Consider the following 13,794-nt stretch of genomic DNA (forward strand, 5'->3'; position numbering starts at 1 on the left):
GATGCTATGCTCAGAGATCTGCTGCTCTTTTCAGAACTGCCAAGCTGGGACATTTAAGTTGGCTGACGCTGGGCCCTGAACCGCCCCTTCCCTCAGGTGCTCTGTCTCAGGGAGGTGGGGGTTTTATCCATAAGTACCTGACTATGGCTGCTGCCTTTTATACAGAGATGCCCTGCCCACAGAGGAGGAAATCTAGAGAGGCAGTCTGGCCGAAGTGGCCTTGCTGGGCTCCAGTGGCCACCTCCGAGTTTGAACTTCCTGGCAGCTTTGTTTACACTGTGAGGGGAAAACAGCTTACTCAAGCTTCAGTAATGGCGGATGCCCTTCTGGTCGAGCTCAGACTGCTGTGCTGGCAGTGAGAATTTCAAGACGGTGGATCTTAGCTTGCTGGGCTTCATGGGGATGGGACCTACTGAGCCAGACCTCTTGGCTTTCTGGCTTCAGCCCCCTTTTCCAGCAGAGTGAATGGTTCTGTCTTGCTGGCATTCCAGGCGCCACTGGGGTATGAAAAATAAACTGTGGCTAGCTCAGTGTCTGCCCAAATGACCGCCCAGTTTTTTGCAGGAAACCCAGGGCCCTGGTTGTGTAGGCACTGTAGGGAATTTCCTGGTCTGCAGGTTAGAAAGATCGTGGGAAAAGTGCAGTATCTGGACCAGAGTGCACGGTACAGTTCCTAACAGCTTCCCTTGGCTAGGAGAGGGATTCCATGACCCCTGGAGCTTCCCGGGTGAGGCGATGCCCTATCCCGCTTCGACTCACCCTCTGTGGGCTGCACTCACTGTCCAACCAGTCCCAATGAGATGAACCAGGTACCTCATTAGGAAATGCAGAAATCACGGCCTGCCTTGTTGATCTCCCTGGGAGATGCAGACCAGAGCCGTTCCTATTCGGCCATCTTGTCAGCAACCCCCTCTCCACCCCCCAATTCTTCATTTTTTGTAAGGAGTCCTAAATTCAATTTTGAAGTTTTACTTCTTATTTTCAACTTCTATTGTAGAACAATTGAAACATATACAAAAATAGAATAATATGATCAACATGTATTCATCATAAGCCTTGAAAATTAACATCCCTTGGTCAGTCTTGTTTCATCTTCCCTTTCATTCCCTCCCTGCCCCAGCTCTGAATTATTTTGAAGCAAATTCCAGTAATCACATTATTTCATCCTTTACTTCTTTTAAAAATATGACAGAAGTTTTTGACAAAAGAATCTTAATGTGGGGAAATTTAGTGATAACACTTTTAACATGACAATTTTTAAAAATTATGACTTTTGATTTATATTTTATTCAATTTTACAGAAAATAGTTATGCAAAGTATCTTTTTATTATAAGAATCCTGCATGTAGAAGTCCAGAGTAATATCAAAGGACACGGTAATCAGTCTTGTCCATCTTGTTCGAACTCTGAGAGCCAGCTAACAGGAATAAGATATATAAGGAATACAAATGCTGACCAGGTGTCTTAGCTAAAGAACATTTTCTACTCTGCTTATCTAATTCATTTATTTATGTTTTGCCAATCCGATTTCTTAGCAACACTTATTTGCAGAATTTATTTGACTCCAGAATGGTTACTGGATTATTGAGATTTCTTGAAGTGAATAGTTTTGTAGAGCTTTGGATAAAATTAGAACAACAGAGTCATATGAAAGGGGGAAGAATATGTTGTTGGCAAAATTCACATTTCTTCTCATCTACTTTCTCCTGATATCAGCCTTCCTCTTCCCATGATGAGACTGAGGTTCGTTTTGACACTCCTAAGAAACTAAGAATGGAGGGCAGGTGCGGAAAGTAAAACAGAGACAACTTAAAAGACATTGAAAGAGCCTGTAATGCTACTCATTCAATGTCTTTATCTCTTTAGTTTATGATGTCTCTCATTGTCTCCTAGAAGGGATTTGTGCTCTCTTCCTGGTTGCTATGATGAAACAGATGTGGAACATTTCATTTTCCTGGATTGTGTAGACATCAGCTGTCATCTCTACTGAGTAACTCAGCCTACAAGGCAGCTCCGTTCAGGTCTTTTGTTATTTTTATTTTTTGTAATAGTGAGAAGAAAAATGATGGCTATAAGGAGAAACGTGCATTTCTAAACCCCAATGAGGAGAGATTCTCAGGTAGAGGGCTACATGATAAGGGGAACCAGAAGTGGCCAGGCTGGAGAAAGGAGCAGCACTCTTTGCTAAATCTGAGAGGGAGGTAAGCAAGTGGTCTGGGGGCTCCAAGAGTAGCAGAAATCTCTGCTGACTTCCTCCCTCTTATCTCCCTATGGACATGGGACCCAAGGTGTCAGGTTCCCAACCTCAGCAGAACCTCCACCCACCTTTCAGCCCTGAAGCCATCATGTGACTTGTACTAGGAGAGTCTACCTGTGATGATGATGACCAGTGAGGGCTAAACACCAGGGATCTCCCAAATGTTCTCAGCCATATACGAATTTCAGGGTCTACACAGGACCTGGATGAAGGGGGGTGATGGAGCCCCAACAATAACCACAATTGATTTTTCCACACCCTGTTGATCAGATTAAATGTAATTTGGAAAAATAACAAATGTGGCATTTTTTAAACCTGAGATGTAAAATAAAATCCATGACAGCTGTACTGTATACTTTGCCTAATTTACTTTCTCAGAGGTTTGGAAGGAATGCTCAGAAATATTTAGAGGAGTTTCTTTCAGTGAGATTACTTATGTTTATGATAGAGAGTATCTCTTTTTTCCAAGTGTTATGTACTAAATTTCATCTCCCACAGCCACCTTCCCAAATTCATATATTGAAGCCCCCATTCGCAATGTGACTGTATTTGGAGATAGAGCCTTTAAAGAGGGAATTTAGGTTAAAGAAGGCCATAAGGGTAGAGCCTCAATTCAATATGAACTGTCATTATAAGATGAGGAAGAAACACCAGAGATTCACTTGCACAGAGAAAAGGCCATGTGAGGACAGAGTGAGAAGCTGGTCATTTGCAAGGAGAGAAACCTCAGGAGAAACCAAACCTGCTGACACCTTGATCTTGGACGTCTAGCCCCTAGAACCATAAGAAAATACATTTCTGTGGATTAAGCCACCCAGTCTGTGGTACTTTGTTATGGCAGCCCTAGCAGACTAAGACATAGTATTTAACACTTTCATGTATAGGTCTTTACTCTCTGAAAATCTATAATATTTTCCTCTAGTAAAATTCTCTTGCTTTGTGGAATTTATGTGTACTCTACTAGCTAAAATCATTCACTTTCTGAAAAAGTGTTGCAAAGGGCTACAGAACATACTGGATACCATTGACCAAACTAATTAGAAAACTAATGCTGCTCGAACAGTGACTAAAAATAACAGGGGAGTGGGTACATATGCAGGATGGGGCATCGCTACTGGAAGTTAAAACCGCAAGTACTATTCCCTGATACCATGATAATGCAAGCACCATTGTAACCTTTGTTAAAATAAATGTGTTGGGCTAACGCCTATAATGCCAGCACTTTGGGAGGCCGAGGCGGGTGGATCACTTGAGGTCAGGAGTTCAAGACCAGCCTGGCCAACATGGTGAAATCCCATCTCTACTAAAAATAGAAAAATTAGCCAGGCATGGTGGTGCACATCTGTAATCCCAGCTATTCAGGAGGCTGAGGCAGGAAAATCACTTGAACCCAGGAGGCGGAGGTTGCAGTAAGCTGAGATCCTGCCACTGCACTCCAGCCTGGGCGACAGAGTAGGACTCTATCTCCAGAAAAATGGAAATAAAATAAACAAAATAAAATAAAAGTGCTGAATACGTGTTAGTTTATCAGGGAGATGATATTTAATTATAAAAGTTACTTTCCTTCACCCATATATGCTGCCATTATAATTCTCCTTGAAATCTTTAAAGAATGAGAGTCAATCTGCTTTATATTCTAGAGACCTCTAATATTGCTAGTTAAATTTCATATGCTGTCAAAAAATAAGGGAAAGCAAGAAAAACACAAAGACAAGGAATATATATTACTGAACCGTAAGTTCCTAAAAATTGGGGATTTATTTTTTCCTTGAGATCATCAAACACATTGTTTTGCACATCATTGGCATTTATGATTGGTTTAATGCATTGTAACTCTGAGACAAAGAAAAGCACACAGCTAATGTGACTGTAGAATAAAGACTAAATTTTGCATACAGCATGAGAAATCAATTGTATCACTTTATAATCATACATTGTATATGCGTAAAAATATACGAGTAGATTTTAGTTTATTACAGTAATATGCTAACAAAAATCTAAATATTTCTAAATATCTAGACATTTCCAAATACTTATGGTATTAAATATTATGAAGAACAGACATATTATTTGTCCCAATTGGTCACTTTTTGTGCAATTTCCTTTTTGTAAAAATATTTGATACATAAAATTTCCTCCTATGTTTAAGAATAAGAACAAATAAGAACAAAGATTAACAGTGTCCAAATTTTTTTAAATAGATCAAGCTGGTAATGCAATAATTTCATTTGCAATTTATCATATATTTAGTCGTTAAAACACACACACACACAAAAAACCATTAGTTTTACACACCAGACACACATAGGTTACTACCAAAAGTCAGTGAGAGTAGAACAAAAGTATGTGGTTCTATGTTGTTATGACTGTGTGTGGAAAACTTTCCTTCATTAATCTGCCACTCCACCTCTCTGACACACACCACAAAATATCCACCAAGTGTTAAGGTATAATTGGAACATAAGAGAGGGAATAAAGAACCCGGGAGCCCGGGTGCATAGGAGTGACCTACCCTTGAGTGCCGCCACAGAAGTCCAGTGTGTCTGTGTTGGCTGAGTTTTAGCTGTGCTCTCTGCGGGTTGTGCAACCTAATCATAATAACAATAATAACAACAGAAAGCATTTATTTCATATAGACAAAACATCTTGTGCAAAAAATCTTGTGCTAGGTGGTTTAATTCATTATGTTTAATTCTAAGAAAAACTCAGGGCAAAAGCAAAGCAATGTCTAACTTGGTTTCTGCTCATAAGGAAAAGTCTAGCAATAGGGACTTCCTTAACCAGTGTGAGGACTAGAATTGTCATGGTCATGGATATCATGGATCAACTCAACCATTACCTAAGGTGACTTCCTTGAGGTGGTTACATCAGAACTGGACCTTAAATGATGACTCTAAATTTGTTATGAGAAGAAATGCTGAGCACTTAGGATAGAGGGAACAGATGTCGAAAAGGATGTAATCATGATATAGCATGACACATTCAGGGATATAGCATGAGGTAGCATGACACATTTCAGGGATATAGCATGATGTAGAATGGCACATTAAAGGATATAGCATGAGACAGCATGACACATTCAGGGATATAGCATAAGATAGCATGACACATTCAGGGGTATAGCATGAGGTAGCATGACACATTTCAGGGATATAGCATGATGTAGAATGGCACATTAAAGGATATAGCATGAGACAGCATGACACATTCAGGGATATAGCATAAGATAGCATGACACATTCAGGGGTATAGCATGATGTTGCATGACACATTCAGGGATATAGCATGAGATAGCATGACACATTCAGTGATATAGCATGGGATAGCATTACACATTCAGGGATACAGCATGAGATAGCATGATGCATTCAGGGATATAGCATGATGTAGCATGACACATTCAGGGATATAGCATGAGACAGCATGATGCATTTCAGGGACATAGCATGATGTAGAATGACACATTCAAGTATATGGCATGAGATAGCATGACACATTCAGGAATACAGCATAAGATAGCATGACACATTCAGGGACATAGCATGATGTTACATGACACATTTCAGGGATATAGCATGAGATAGCATGACACATTCAGGGATATAGCATGATGTTGCATGACACATTTCAGGGATGTAGCATGAGATAGCATGACACAATCAGGGACGAATTCAAGCAAGCCTCAGAGTTTGTCAGATTCCCAGTATATCTCTTTCTTTTTGAAAAGAGAAAACAAAAATAAACACCTCACTAATGTAGTATTTTTTTTAAAAATTGAATCCTTTCTATCACCTGTTTGATGTGGTATTATCTTTCTCTGAGGCCTTCAGACGTTCTGGTTTGTAGGACTGTTGGTGGGCAAACTCTTCTGTTCTGTCCCAGAAAGCCCTAATTAAGGTTTTTATAAATCTGGTATTCTTATTTGAAAGTCTCTTACAGTCTACATTAAAAAATCAATATTTATACATAAAAAAATAAACACAATTAGAGATACTTTTTATTCCTATATATAGCTAATTTATTTTCATTCTGTAATTTGCACAAGTACTACAGGATAATAAACTTTGGTCCCCAATCAGCTTTCTCATTTTTAACACAACAAGCAAAATGAGATGATAACTTAATTTCTGAGGAAGAAAGAAAACTTTATTGTGGTTATATGTATGGATTATTGGTTATGTTTTCTAAATCCAACAGACATAGTAGCATCCAGAGTTAAACTCTTTAATATTAGCACACTAGGGTTGTGGTGGCTCATACTTGTAATTCCAGCACTTTGAGATACCAGGGTGGGTGGATCGCTTGAGTTCAGGAGTTCGAGACCAGCCTGGGCAACATGGTAAAACCCCATTTCTAAAAAAGAAAAAAAAAAATTAACCAGGTGTGGTGGCATGTGCCTGTGGCCCCTGCTACTCAGGAGGCTGATTTGGGAGGATCACTTGAGCCTGCAAGGTCGATGCTCCAGTGAGCTGAGATCGCACCACTGCACTCTAGCCTGGGTGACAGAGTGACAGCCTGTCTCAAAAATAAAAAATAAATAAAAATAATATGAGTACACCATAAATAATGGTGTGCATTTAATAAAGACTGTGATGACTCAAAGTTAAAACCAATAATTTTATTATTCTGTATTAGAGAAATGTTCACCTTCATCCTAACTTTCCATATGAACAAGCCTCAATAGCTGCAATTTTTATGTGAAACCATACTGTTCCCAAGGCAAGTATAGGTTGGCAAAAGGCTGAAGAGAGAAACAGTGGAGATTTGTTTCTTCTGCATGCAATGTAAGCATATCTACTGGTCTTAGATTGAAGTAGTGGGGTGCAGTTGCAGCAACTTTGCAGTATTTGGCTTCTTGGAAGAGCAGGATTTTAGGGCACATGTCCCATTTAGGAGTGGCTGGTTCAGTTAATTGCATGGGTGAGGTTTTGCCCACAGGATACTTTGTTTTTGACTCATTCTCCTTTGTCTTTAGCATCTTTCTCATCCCCAGAAGGCTCTGCCTGGAAAGAAGGATACTGTAGGAACCACAGTGGACTGTACTTCCACAGTTCTGTTTCACAAAGACCGTCAGTTTATAGCTATAAAGTTTAGAAGCTGACCTCCCAATCAAGAGGAAGTACTAGCTCTATAATTTGTTCAAGAAACTCTAATCTTAATATTTCAAAGATGTACATGCTTGATAACCTTTTAAACATCAACTAGGTCAATGATGTATTCAGTAGTAACTACTTTGCATGTTTCTACAATGCAATGTGCTTTAAAAATTACTGAATCGATGGAAAGAAAAGATTACTGTCGGCCGGGCTCGGTGGCTCAAGCCTGTAATCTCAGCACTTTGGGAGGCCGAGACGGGCGGATCACGAGGTCAGGAGATCAAGACCATCCTGGCTAACACGGTGAAACCCCGTCTCTACTAAAAATACAAAAAACTAGCCGGGCGAGGTGGTGGGCGCCTGTAGTCCCAGCTACTCGGGAGGCTGAGGCAGGAGAATGGTGTAAATCCGGGAGGCGGAGCTTGCAGTGAGCTGAGATCCAGCCACTGCACTCCAGCCTGGGAGACAGAGCCAGACTCCGTCTAAATAAAAAAAAAAAAAAAAAAAAAAAAAAAAAAAAAAATTACTGTCATTTAAGGAGAATTTCATATTGTGCCTCAGAATTCAAGGCTGATTTGGTCCACAGGGAAAGGTCAACATACATCCTGATTTCCCTAATAAAATCTTGAAATGTAGCAAGACTATCAGTTTAAATAAACTTTCATGTAAATACAGTTACCTAGGTTATGCTCCAAAAATTGCGTTTAATTTTCTTGGCTTAATCAGTTCCTCTGCTTCTACGGTTTATTTGTGGCTCCAGATCTACAAGCTGGAGAATGTATAAGTTATGCTATGGGTTTTTGCTGGGGAAACGAAGTCATTTCCAGAGTTACAACATGGCCTGAGTGATATGGATTCAACAGATACAAGCAACAAAGCACTTTTTGTGTTATATATAACCATGTGATGCATTTATTGCAGAATTTCCCAGAGGCTTTTGGTCCTAACATGCTGAGAATTGTCTTGCATAGTAAGAGTATGGAGTATGGAGTAAATGGAATAGGGTACACATAGTGACAGAGCCAGGGATTCCAGCTTCCCCTTGCTCCTACCCAGAAGCCTGAGAGATAAGAGCATCAACATCTTGGGATACTTATAATCTATTCATAGGCACATGGTTGATTTATTTCAAGCTACTTCAATAGATCATTTGCAGTCCACCAACTGGCCGAGTTCTCATCACTTGCAGTCAATCACCACGTTAGAATTGAAGAGGACCTAAGAAAACCTTTGGAGTGACCATTCAATTCACAGATCAGACAACTAAGGGAGAAAGCAGTAACATGATAGAGTAGGGAAGGGAGGGACTTTGGAAAGATAACTACTGTTTCATACGTCTGTAATCTTAGTCATGCTCTAAGCCACTCAGGGTCTCCATGTCCTCATCTACAAAATAGAGATAATTATAGCTATCTTGCTATAATATTTTAAGATTAGAGATAATGTATGTGAGTTGCATACCTAGTACAGTAATGTGATACACAATTAATTGCTAATTTGCTAAGTCACTTTCCCCATGTATAGAGTGAGAGTTCAAGCCTCAATTAAAAATCTGTGCCTAGTTCCCAGTTCAGAGTATTGTTTATCTATTGTGGTATCTTGGATATTTCAAACTATTTTGATCTTTTACTTCAATGTGCTTGAGTCTACTAATGTTGTTGTAGCTTACTTCTTTAGTGGTTATCAATTGCCTTGCAACTTTATCTCAGCAAGTAAGTCTGGGGAAAAAGAGATTCTCTTGTAATAATCCTAAAAGCAACCAATATTTGTAGAGCACTTCTAGTTGCAGTCTGCTTTCACAGACTTGAAACCTCTGAATAACCTTGAGGAATTTCTACAGCCAGTGTTTTCAACACCCTTAATATATAGATAAGGCAGCTTTAGTCAGTTGTCTGGCCAAGGCCTATTGCGTCTGTGTGATGAACTCAGAGATCTGCTGTCCTTGATCCTGTGTTTTCATTGCTCTGAGTGTCTCACTGCTGCATCTTGCAGTTGAGTGTGGATGGATACACTGATGGTTCAGACACCTAACCATACTTATTGGAGCAGGACTTTTAAGTCATTAGAAAAGCAGGAATAAGGCATGAAGTGATGGTGGAGAAGGTAGTTAAAAGTGTGGTGGAAGCAGATGCAGGAAGAAACTGTAGTGGCAGGAGCTAAGAAAGCTTCTCCAGATGTTTTCAAGCCATCCAGCTTAATTTTAATTTGCTCAAAAGAATAGTGTGATCTGAGGCCTCTGTAAAGTGGCAGGATGCCACCTAACAGTATCACACTTTCCCTTAGGCACAGACTAGGTTTTCTAGTGTTTTGATAAGGTGAAGAAGTATTTTACTAAGTATTGTTTAGCTCTTAAAGTCTAAAATGTTGAAGCGAAATATACAAAAAAGTTGAATTGATCCAGTTCAACTAATACTCGTGATAATCTAAATTAATATATGTTATAATTATTTGAAGAACTGATTCATCATGTAGGGTTTCCAAGTTTATTTAACTTGTTTTGAAGACAGAGGAGCTGAACAAAAATAAGAGGTTAAGATTAGTATTAAAAAGAGATTACGTGTTAGCTTTGTGAGGTCTAAGAAAACGTATGTTGAATGACACCAAAATCAATGTGTAGTTAAAAATAGAGGATTCATCCTGTGAATTCTGCCCTCGAATTCTTCAGTAGGAATTGGTACAGACCCCCCTCTCCTAGAAAGCACAACTTTTTGATCCTTCAACAAATCGCTTGTTCTTGCTAGGTTAATTTTTTCGAGTTATAAGAGGTTGCACTAGTCATTGGCTTAACATTTTATTTTAAACTTACTTTAGTAGAATGGTGTAGGTAACAAATGGTAGAAATAATCCTAATTTATTGTACCTATAATATAGATATCAAATATTCTCCTGGACTTTGTGTTCATGTGTGCACATTATCTCCAGTCTACATGACAGGAGACCCCCCGTTATCTTCGGCTTTGCCTTCCAAGGCTTCTGTTACCTGTGGTCAACAATGCCCCAAAATATTAAATGGAATATTCAATTCCAGAAGTAAACAATTCATAACTTTTAAATTGCTAGCCATTCCGAGTAGAACGATGAAGTCCCCTGCCTAGAATGTGAACAATCCTGTGTCCAGCATATCCATGCTGTATGTGCCACCTGCCTACTACCATAGAGAAAAAAACCCAGCACATATGGGGTTTGAGTGTATCCACGGTTTCAGGCATCCCCTGGGAATGTGGCAATATATTTTCCTCTGATAAGGGTTAGGGGGAGGATTACTGTACATCCAGGCAAAGTGAGCATTGTAAGTCTTATTTTATATAAAAGGCAACTGAGGCTCAATTCATTGTGATTGGCTTAGAGTAGAACCCAGCCTTGTCTAACTCAAAAGTCCGTGAAGAAGGATCTTTCACCATTCACATGGTGTAGAGGGGGTGTAGAGACGTTAACATTCAGGAATCCGGTTTAAAAATACAGTTTAAGTACACTTATTTATTCCACAAATGCTTATTGAGATTTTATTAAGTTCCAGGTATTGTTATAAGAACTGAGTCTATGTTAATAAACAAAACCAATAGAGGGCCCCTATTCTCATGGAGTTCTCCTATCTTGTGGGTGAGTTATGTGGTTAACTATTCTTGTAAGGAGAAATACATAAATGCCTGTTATTGTAAGTCCTCAAAGTTTACTTTAAGAAAAGAAAAATAATAATTATAAAAAAAATTAGAACAGAATGCAGCCATTTTCATTCTTGCATTTTGTCTCTAATGAATGGTTGCGAAGATATTTCTTATAGAGACATACTTTCAACCCTGTCTTCAAAAGATAAAGTAATTCCTCCCCACTAGACTTAGCCCCGAATATCCTTTGTGAGGACTCACCAAAAGGCATTTCCTAACTCCCCTGTCTCGGAGTTAGGATCTCTGACTACAGAAAATATTTAATTACACTGAGAATGAAAAATAGCTAAGACTATTTTAATCTTTGTAATGAAGCCACTTAAAATACTGATTGCATGAGAAACAAAGGTATGCTATTTCCAGGAACTGACTTTTTTATGATTCATATTTCTAACATTGTTATTAGTCAGCAGAGAATTAAATATGATCTCTGAGTGTTTATTTATTTTAAGAAATGCAGACTAAGGAAGAGTAACATTTATATATCTAATTAATAGTTAACATTGCAGTCCCTCCTCAATATATGCTTTCTTTCATTGTAAAACATAATTAAACCATCTACTATTTATTGTCCTAGGTACCAACTAATGAGATTTGCGGTACTTAATCTATCCTTGATCTCATCTCTCTGGCAGCCTCTCTGCCTTATTCACATTAATTTTGGTTCCAACAGTCACTACAGATTCTTCCATTCATTACTAACCCCAACTTAGCTTGGATGCACCTGTTCATATTACAAATGCATCTCAAAGTGAAAGATAATCATACTCAATTGCCACTCTTCCTGAGAGTGAAATAGCTGTCAGTCAAGTGGAGAACTTCACTGTGGAATTTTCTGTTTCCTTTAAACTGGGCTTATTGTAACTAGACTTGCCCAGATGTGCCTGAGAAAGAGTGTCAAAAGGAAAAGATCAAAATACAGGCACTAATGAAGCCAAGAATAGTTGCTTATTGTTCTTGACTCTTAGATCCTTTTTTTTTTTAATGACATGACAGGCTGACAAGAATTTAAGTGCTTGCCTTTCTTGACAAAGGCTAACTCAATGTGTTGACATAATTGTGCAAAAGTACCTTACTGAAGTGCCAAATATAACAACAAGGTATAAGACCCGATTGATGTTGCATTGACAAATACAATTCAATCTTTCTTAAGATTTGGCAGCTAATAAAAATTATTCCTAAGAGATTTTAGAAATTCACACCATGTGAGACAAATCTTGCCTTCATTTCACTTGGCATTTTCATGTTTTGTGCTTAGCTGTCTTTTGGACATCATCTATTGTGGTATCAACTTTCCATTATTTACTCAACTCTTATTGATATTTTTATTCCCCTTTTTACTCTATTTTACTTATAGCCTGAGGTCTGTAGGACTGGAAGGAAGCCTCACATTCAGAATTTGCAAAAGAGAAAGGTCATTTAAATAAAACTTTCAATAGCCCAACTTCCTGACTTGTGGGTTGGAAGTTATTCTGCCAACTTTCTCCAAGTACAAGAAGTGACCTCAGATGGTAGAGACCATTGCCATCACATTAAATAGATGACTCACACTTTGTGTATTTCCAGGATGGAGAGTTATTTCCTCCTGTGTTGCTTCCCATGTAGGCAGAGCAGAGAGGTCATCCTCTCACTACTGCCTGACTTCAAAGGAAATTCTAAATTTCAAAGTAAATATTATACATGCACACACATATAAAAATTTATTTAGATTTCCGTATCTAGATTTCCATATAAATCTTATCTGTATTACTACATATAGAAACTTAAATAAGAAATAGATATAGACACTTATCTAGAGACATCTATCTAAATATCTCGAAATTTTGAAAAAAACATGTCAGTTATTCATTCACAGTGTAGAAGAACAAATACTGAACTGTAAGTTAGAAAACCTGGTCACTTATTAGTCATAGGTCCTTAAACAATACATGAAACATCACTAAACCCAGAGTAGTTTACTCATTGGTATAATAATGATAATAACTCCTGTCCTACATACTAGGTTATTGCAATCCTAAAATAATTATATGTAAAAGTGATTTAAATCCCCTGAAGCCCCCTGCAACAGTAAATTTTTTTAAATTATTTTTTATTATACTTTAAGTTCTGGGATACATGTGCAGAACGTGCAGATTTGTTACATGGGTATACACGTGCCATGGTGGTTTGCTGCACCCATCAACCCATCATCTACATTAGGTATTTCTCCTAATGTTATCCCTCCCCCAGACCCCCACCCCGTGACAGGCCCTGGTGTGTGATGTTACCCTCCCTGTGGCCATGTGTTCTCATTGTTCAATTCCCACCTATGAGTAAGAACATGTGGTGTTTGGTTTTCTGTTCTTGTGTTAGTTTGCTGAGAATGATGGTTTCCAGCTTCATTTATGTCCCTGCAAAGGACATGAACTCATGCTTTTTTATGGCTGCATAGTATTCCATGGTGTATATGTGCCACATATTCTATATCCAGTCTAACTTTGATTGACATTTGGGTTGGTTCCAAGTCTTTGCTATTGGGAACAGTGCTGCAATAAACACATGTCTGTATGTGTCTTTATAGTAGAATGATTTATAATCCTTTGGGTATATACCCAGTAATGGGATTGCTGGGTCAAATGGTATTTCTGGTTCTAGATCCTTGAGGAATTGCCACACTGTCTTCCACAAGTTGATCTAATTTACACTCCCACGAACAGTGCAAAGGCATTTCTATTTCTCCACGTCCTCTCCAGCATCTATTGTTTCCTGACTTTTTGTTGATTGCCATTCTAACTGG

This window comes from Rhinopithecus roxellana, chromosome 2 (genome assembly GCF_007565055.1).
Source record: "Rhinopithecus roxellana isolate Shanxi Qingling chromosome 2, ASM756505v1, whole genome shotgun sequence".
Classification (NCBI taxonomy): Eukaryota; Metazoa; Chordata; class Mammalia; order Primates; family Cercopithecidae; genus Rhinopithecus; species Rhinopithecus roxellana.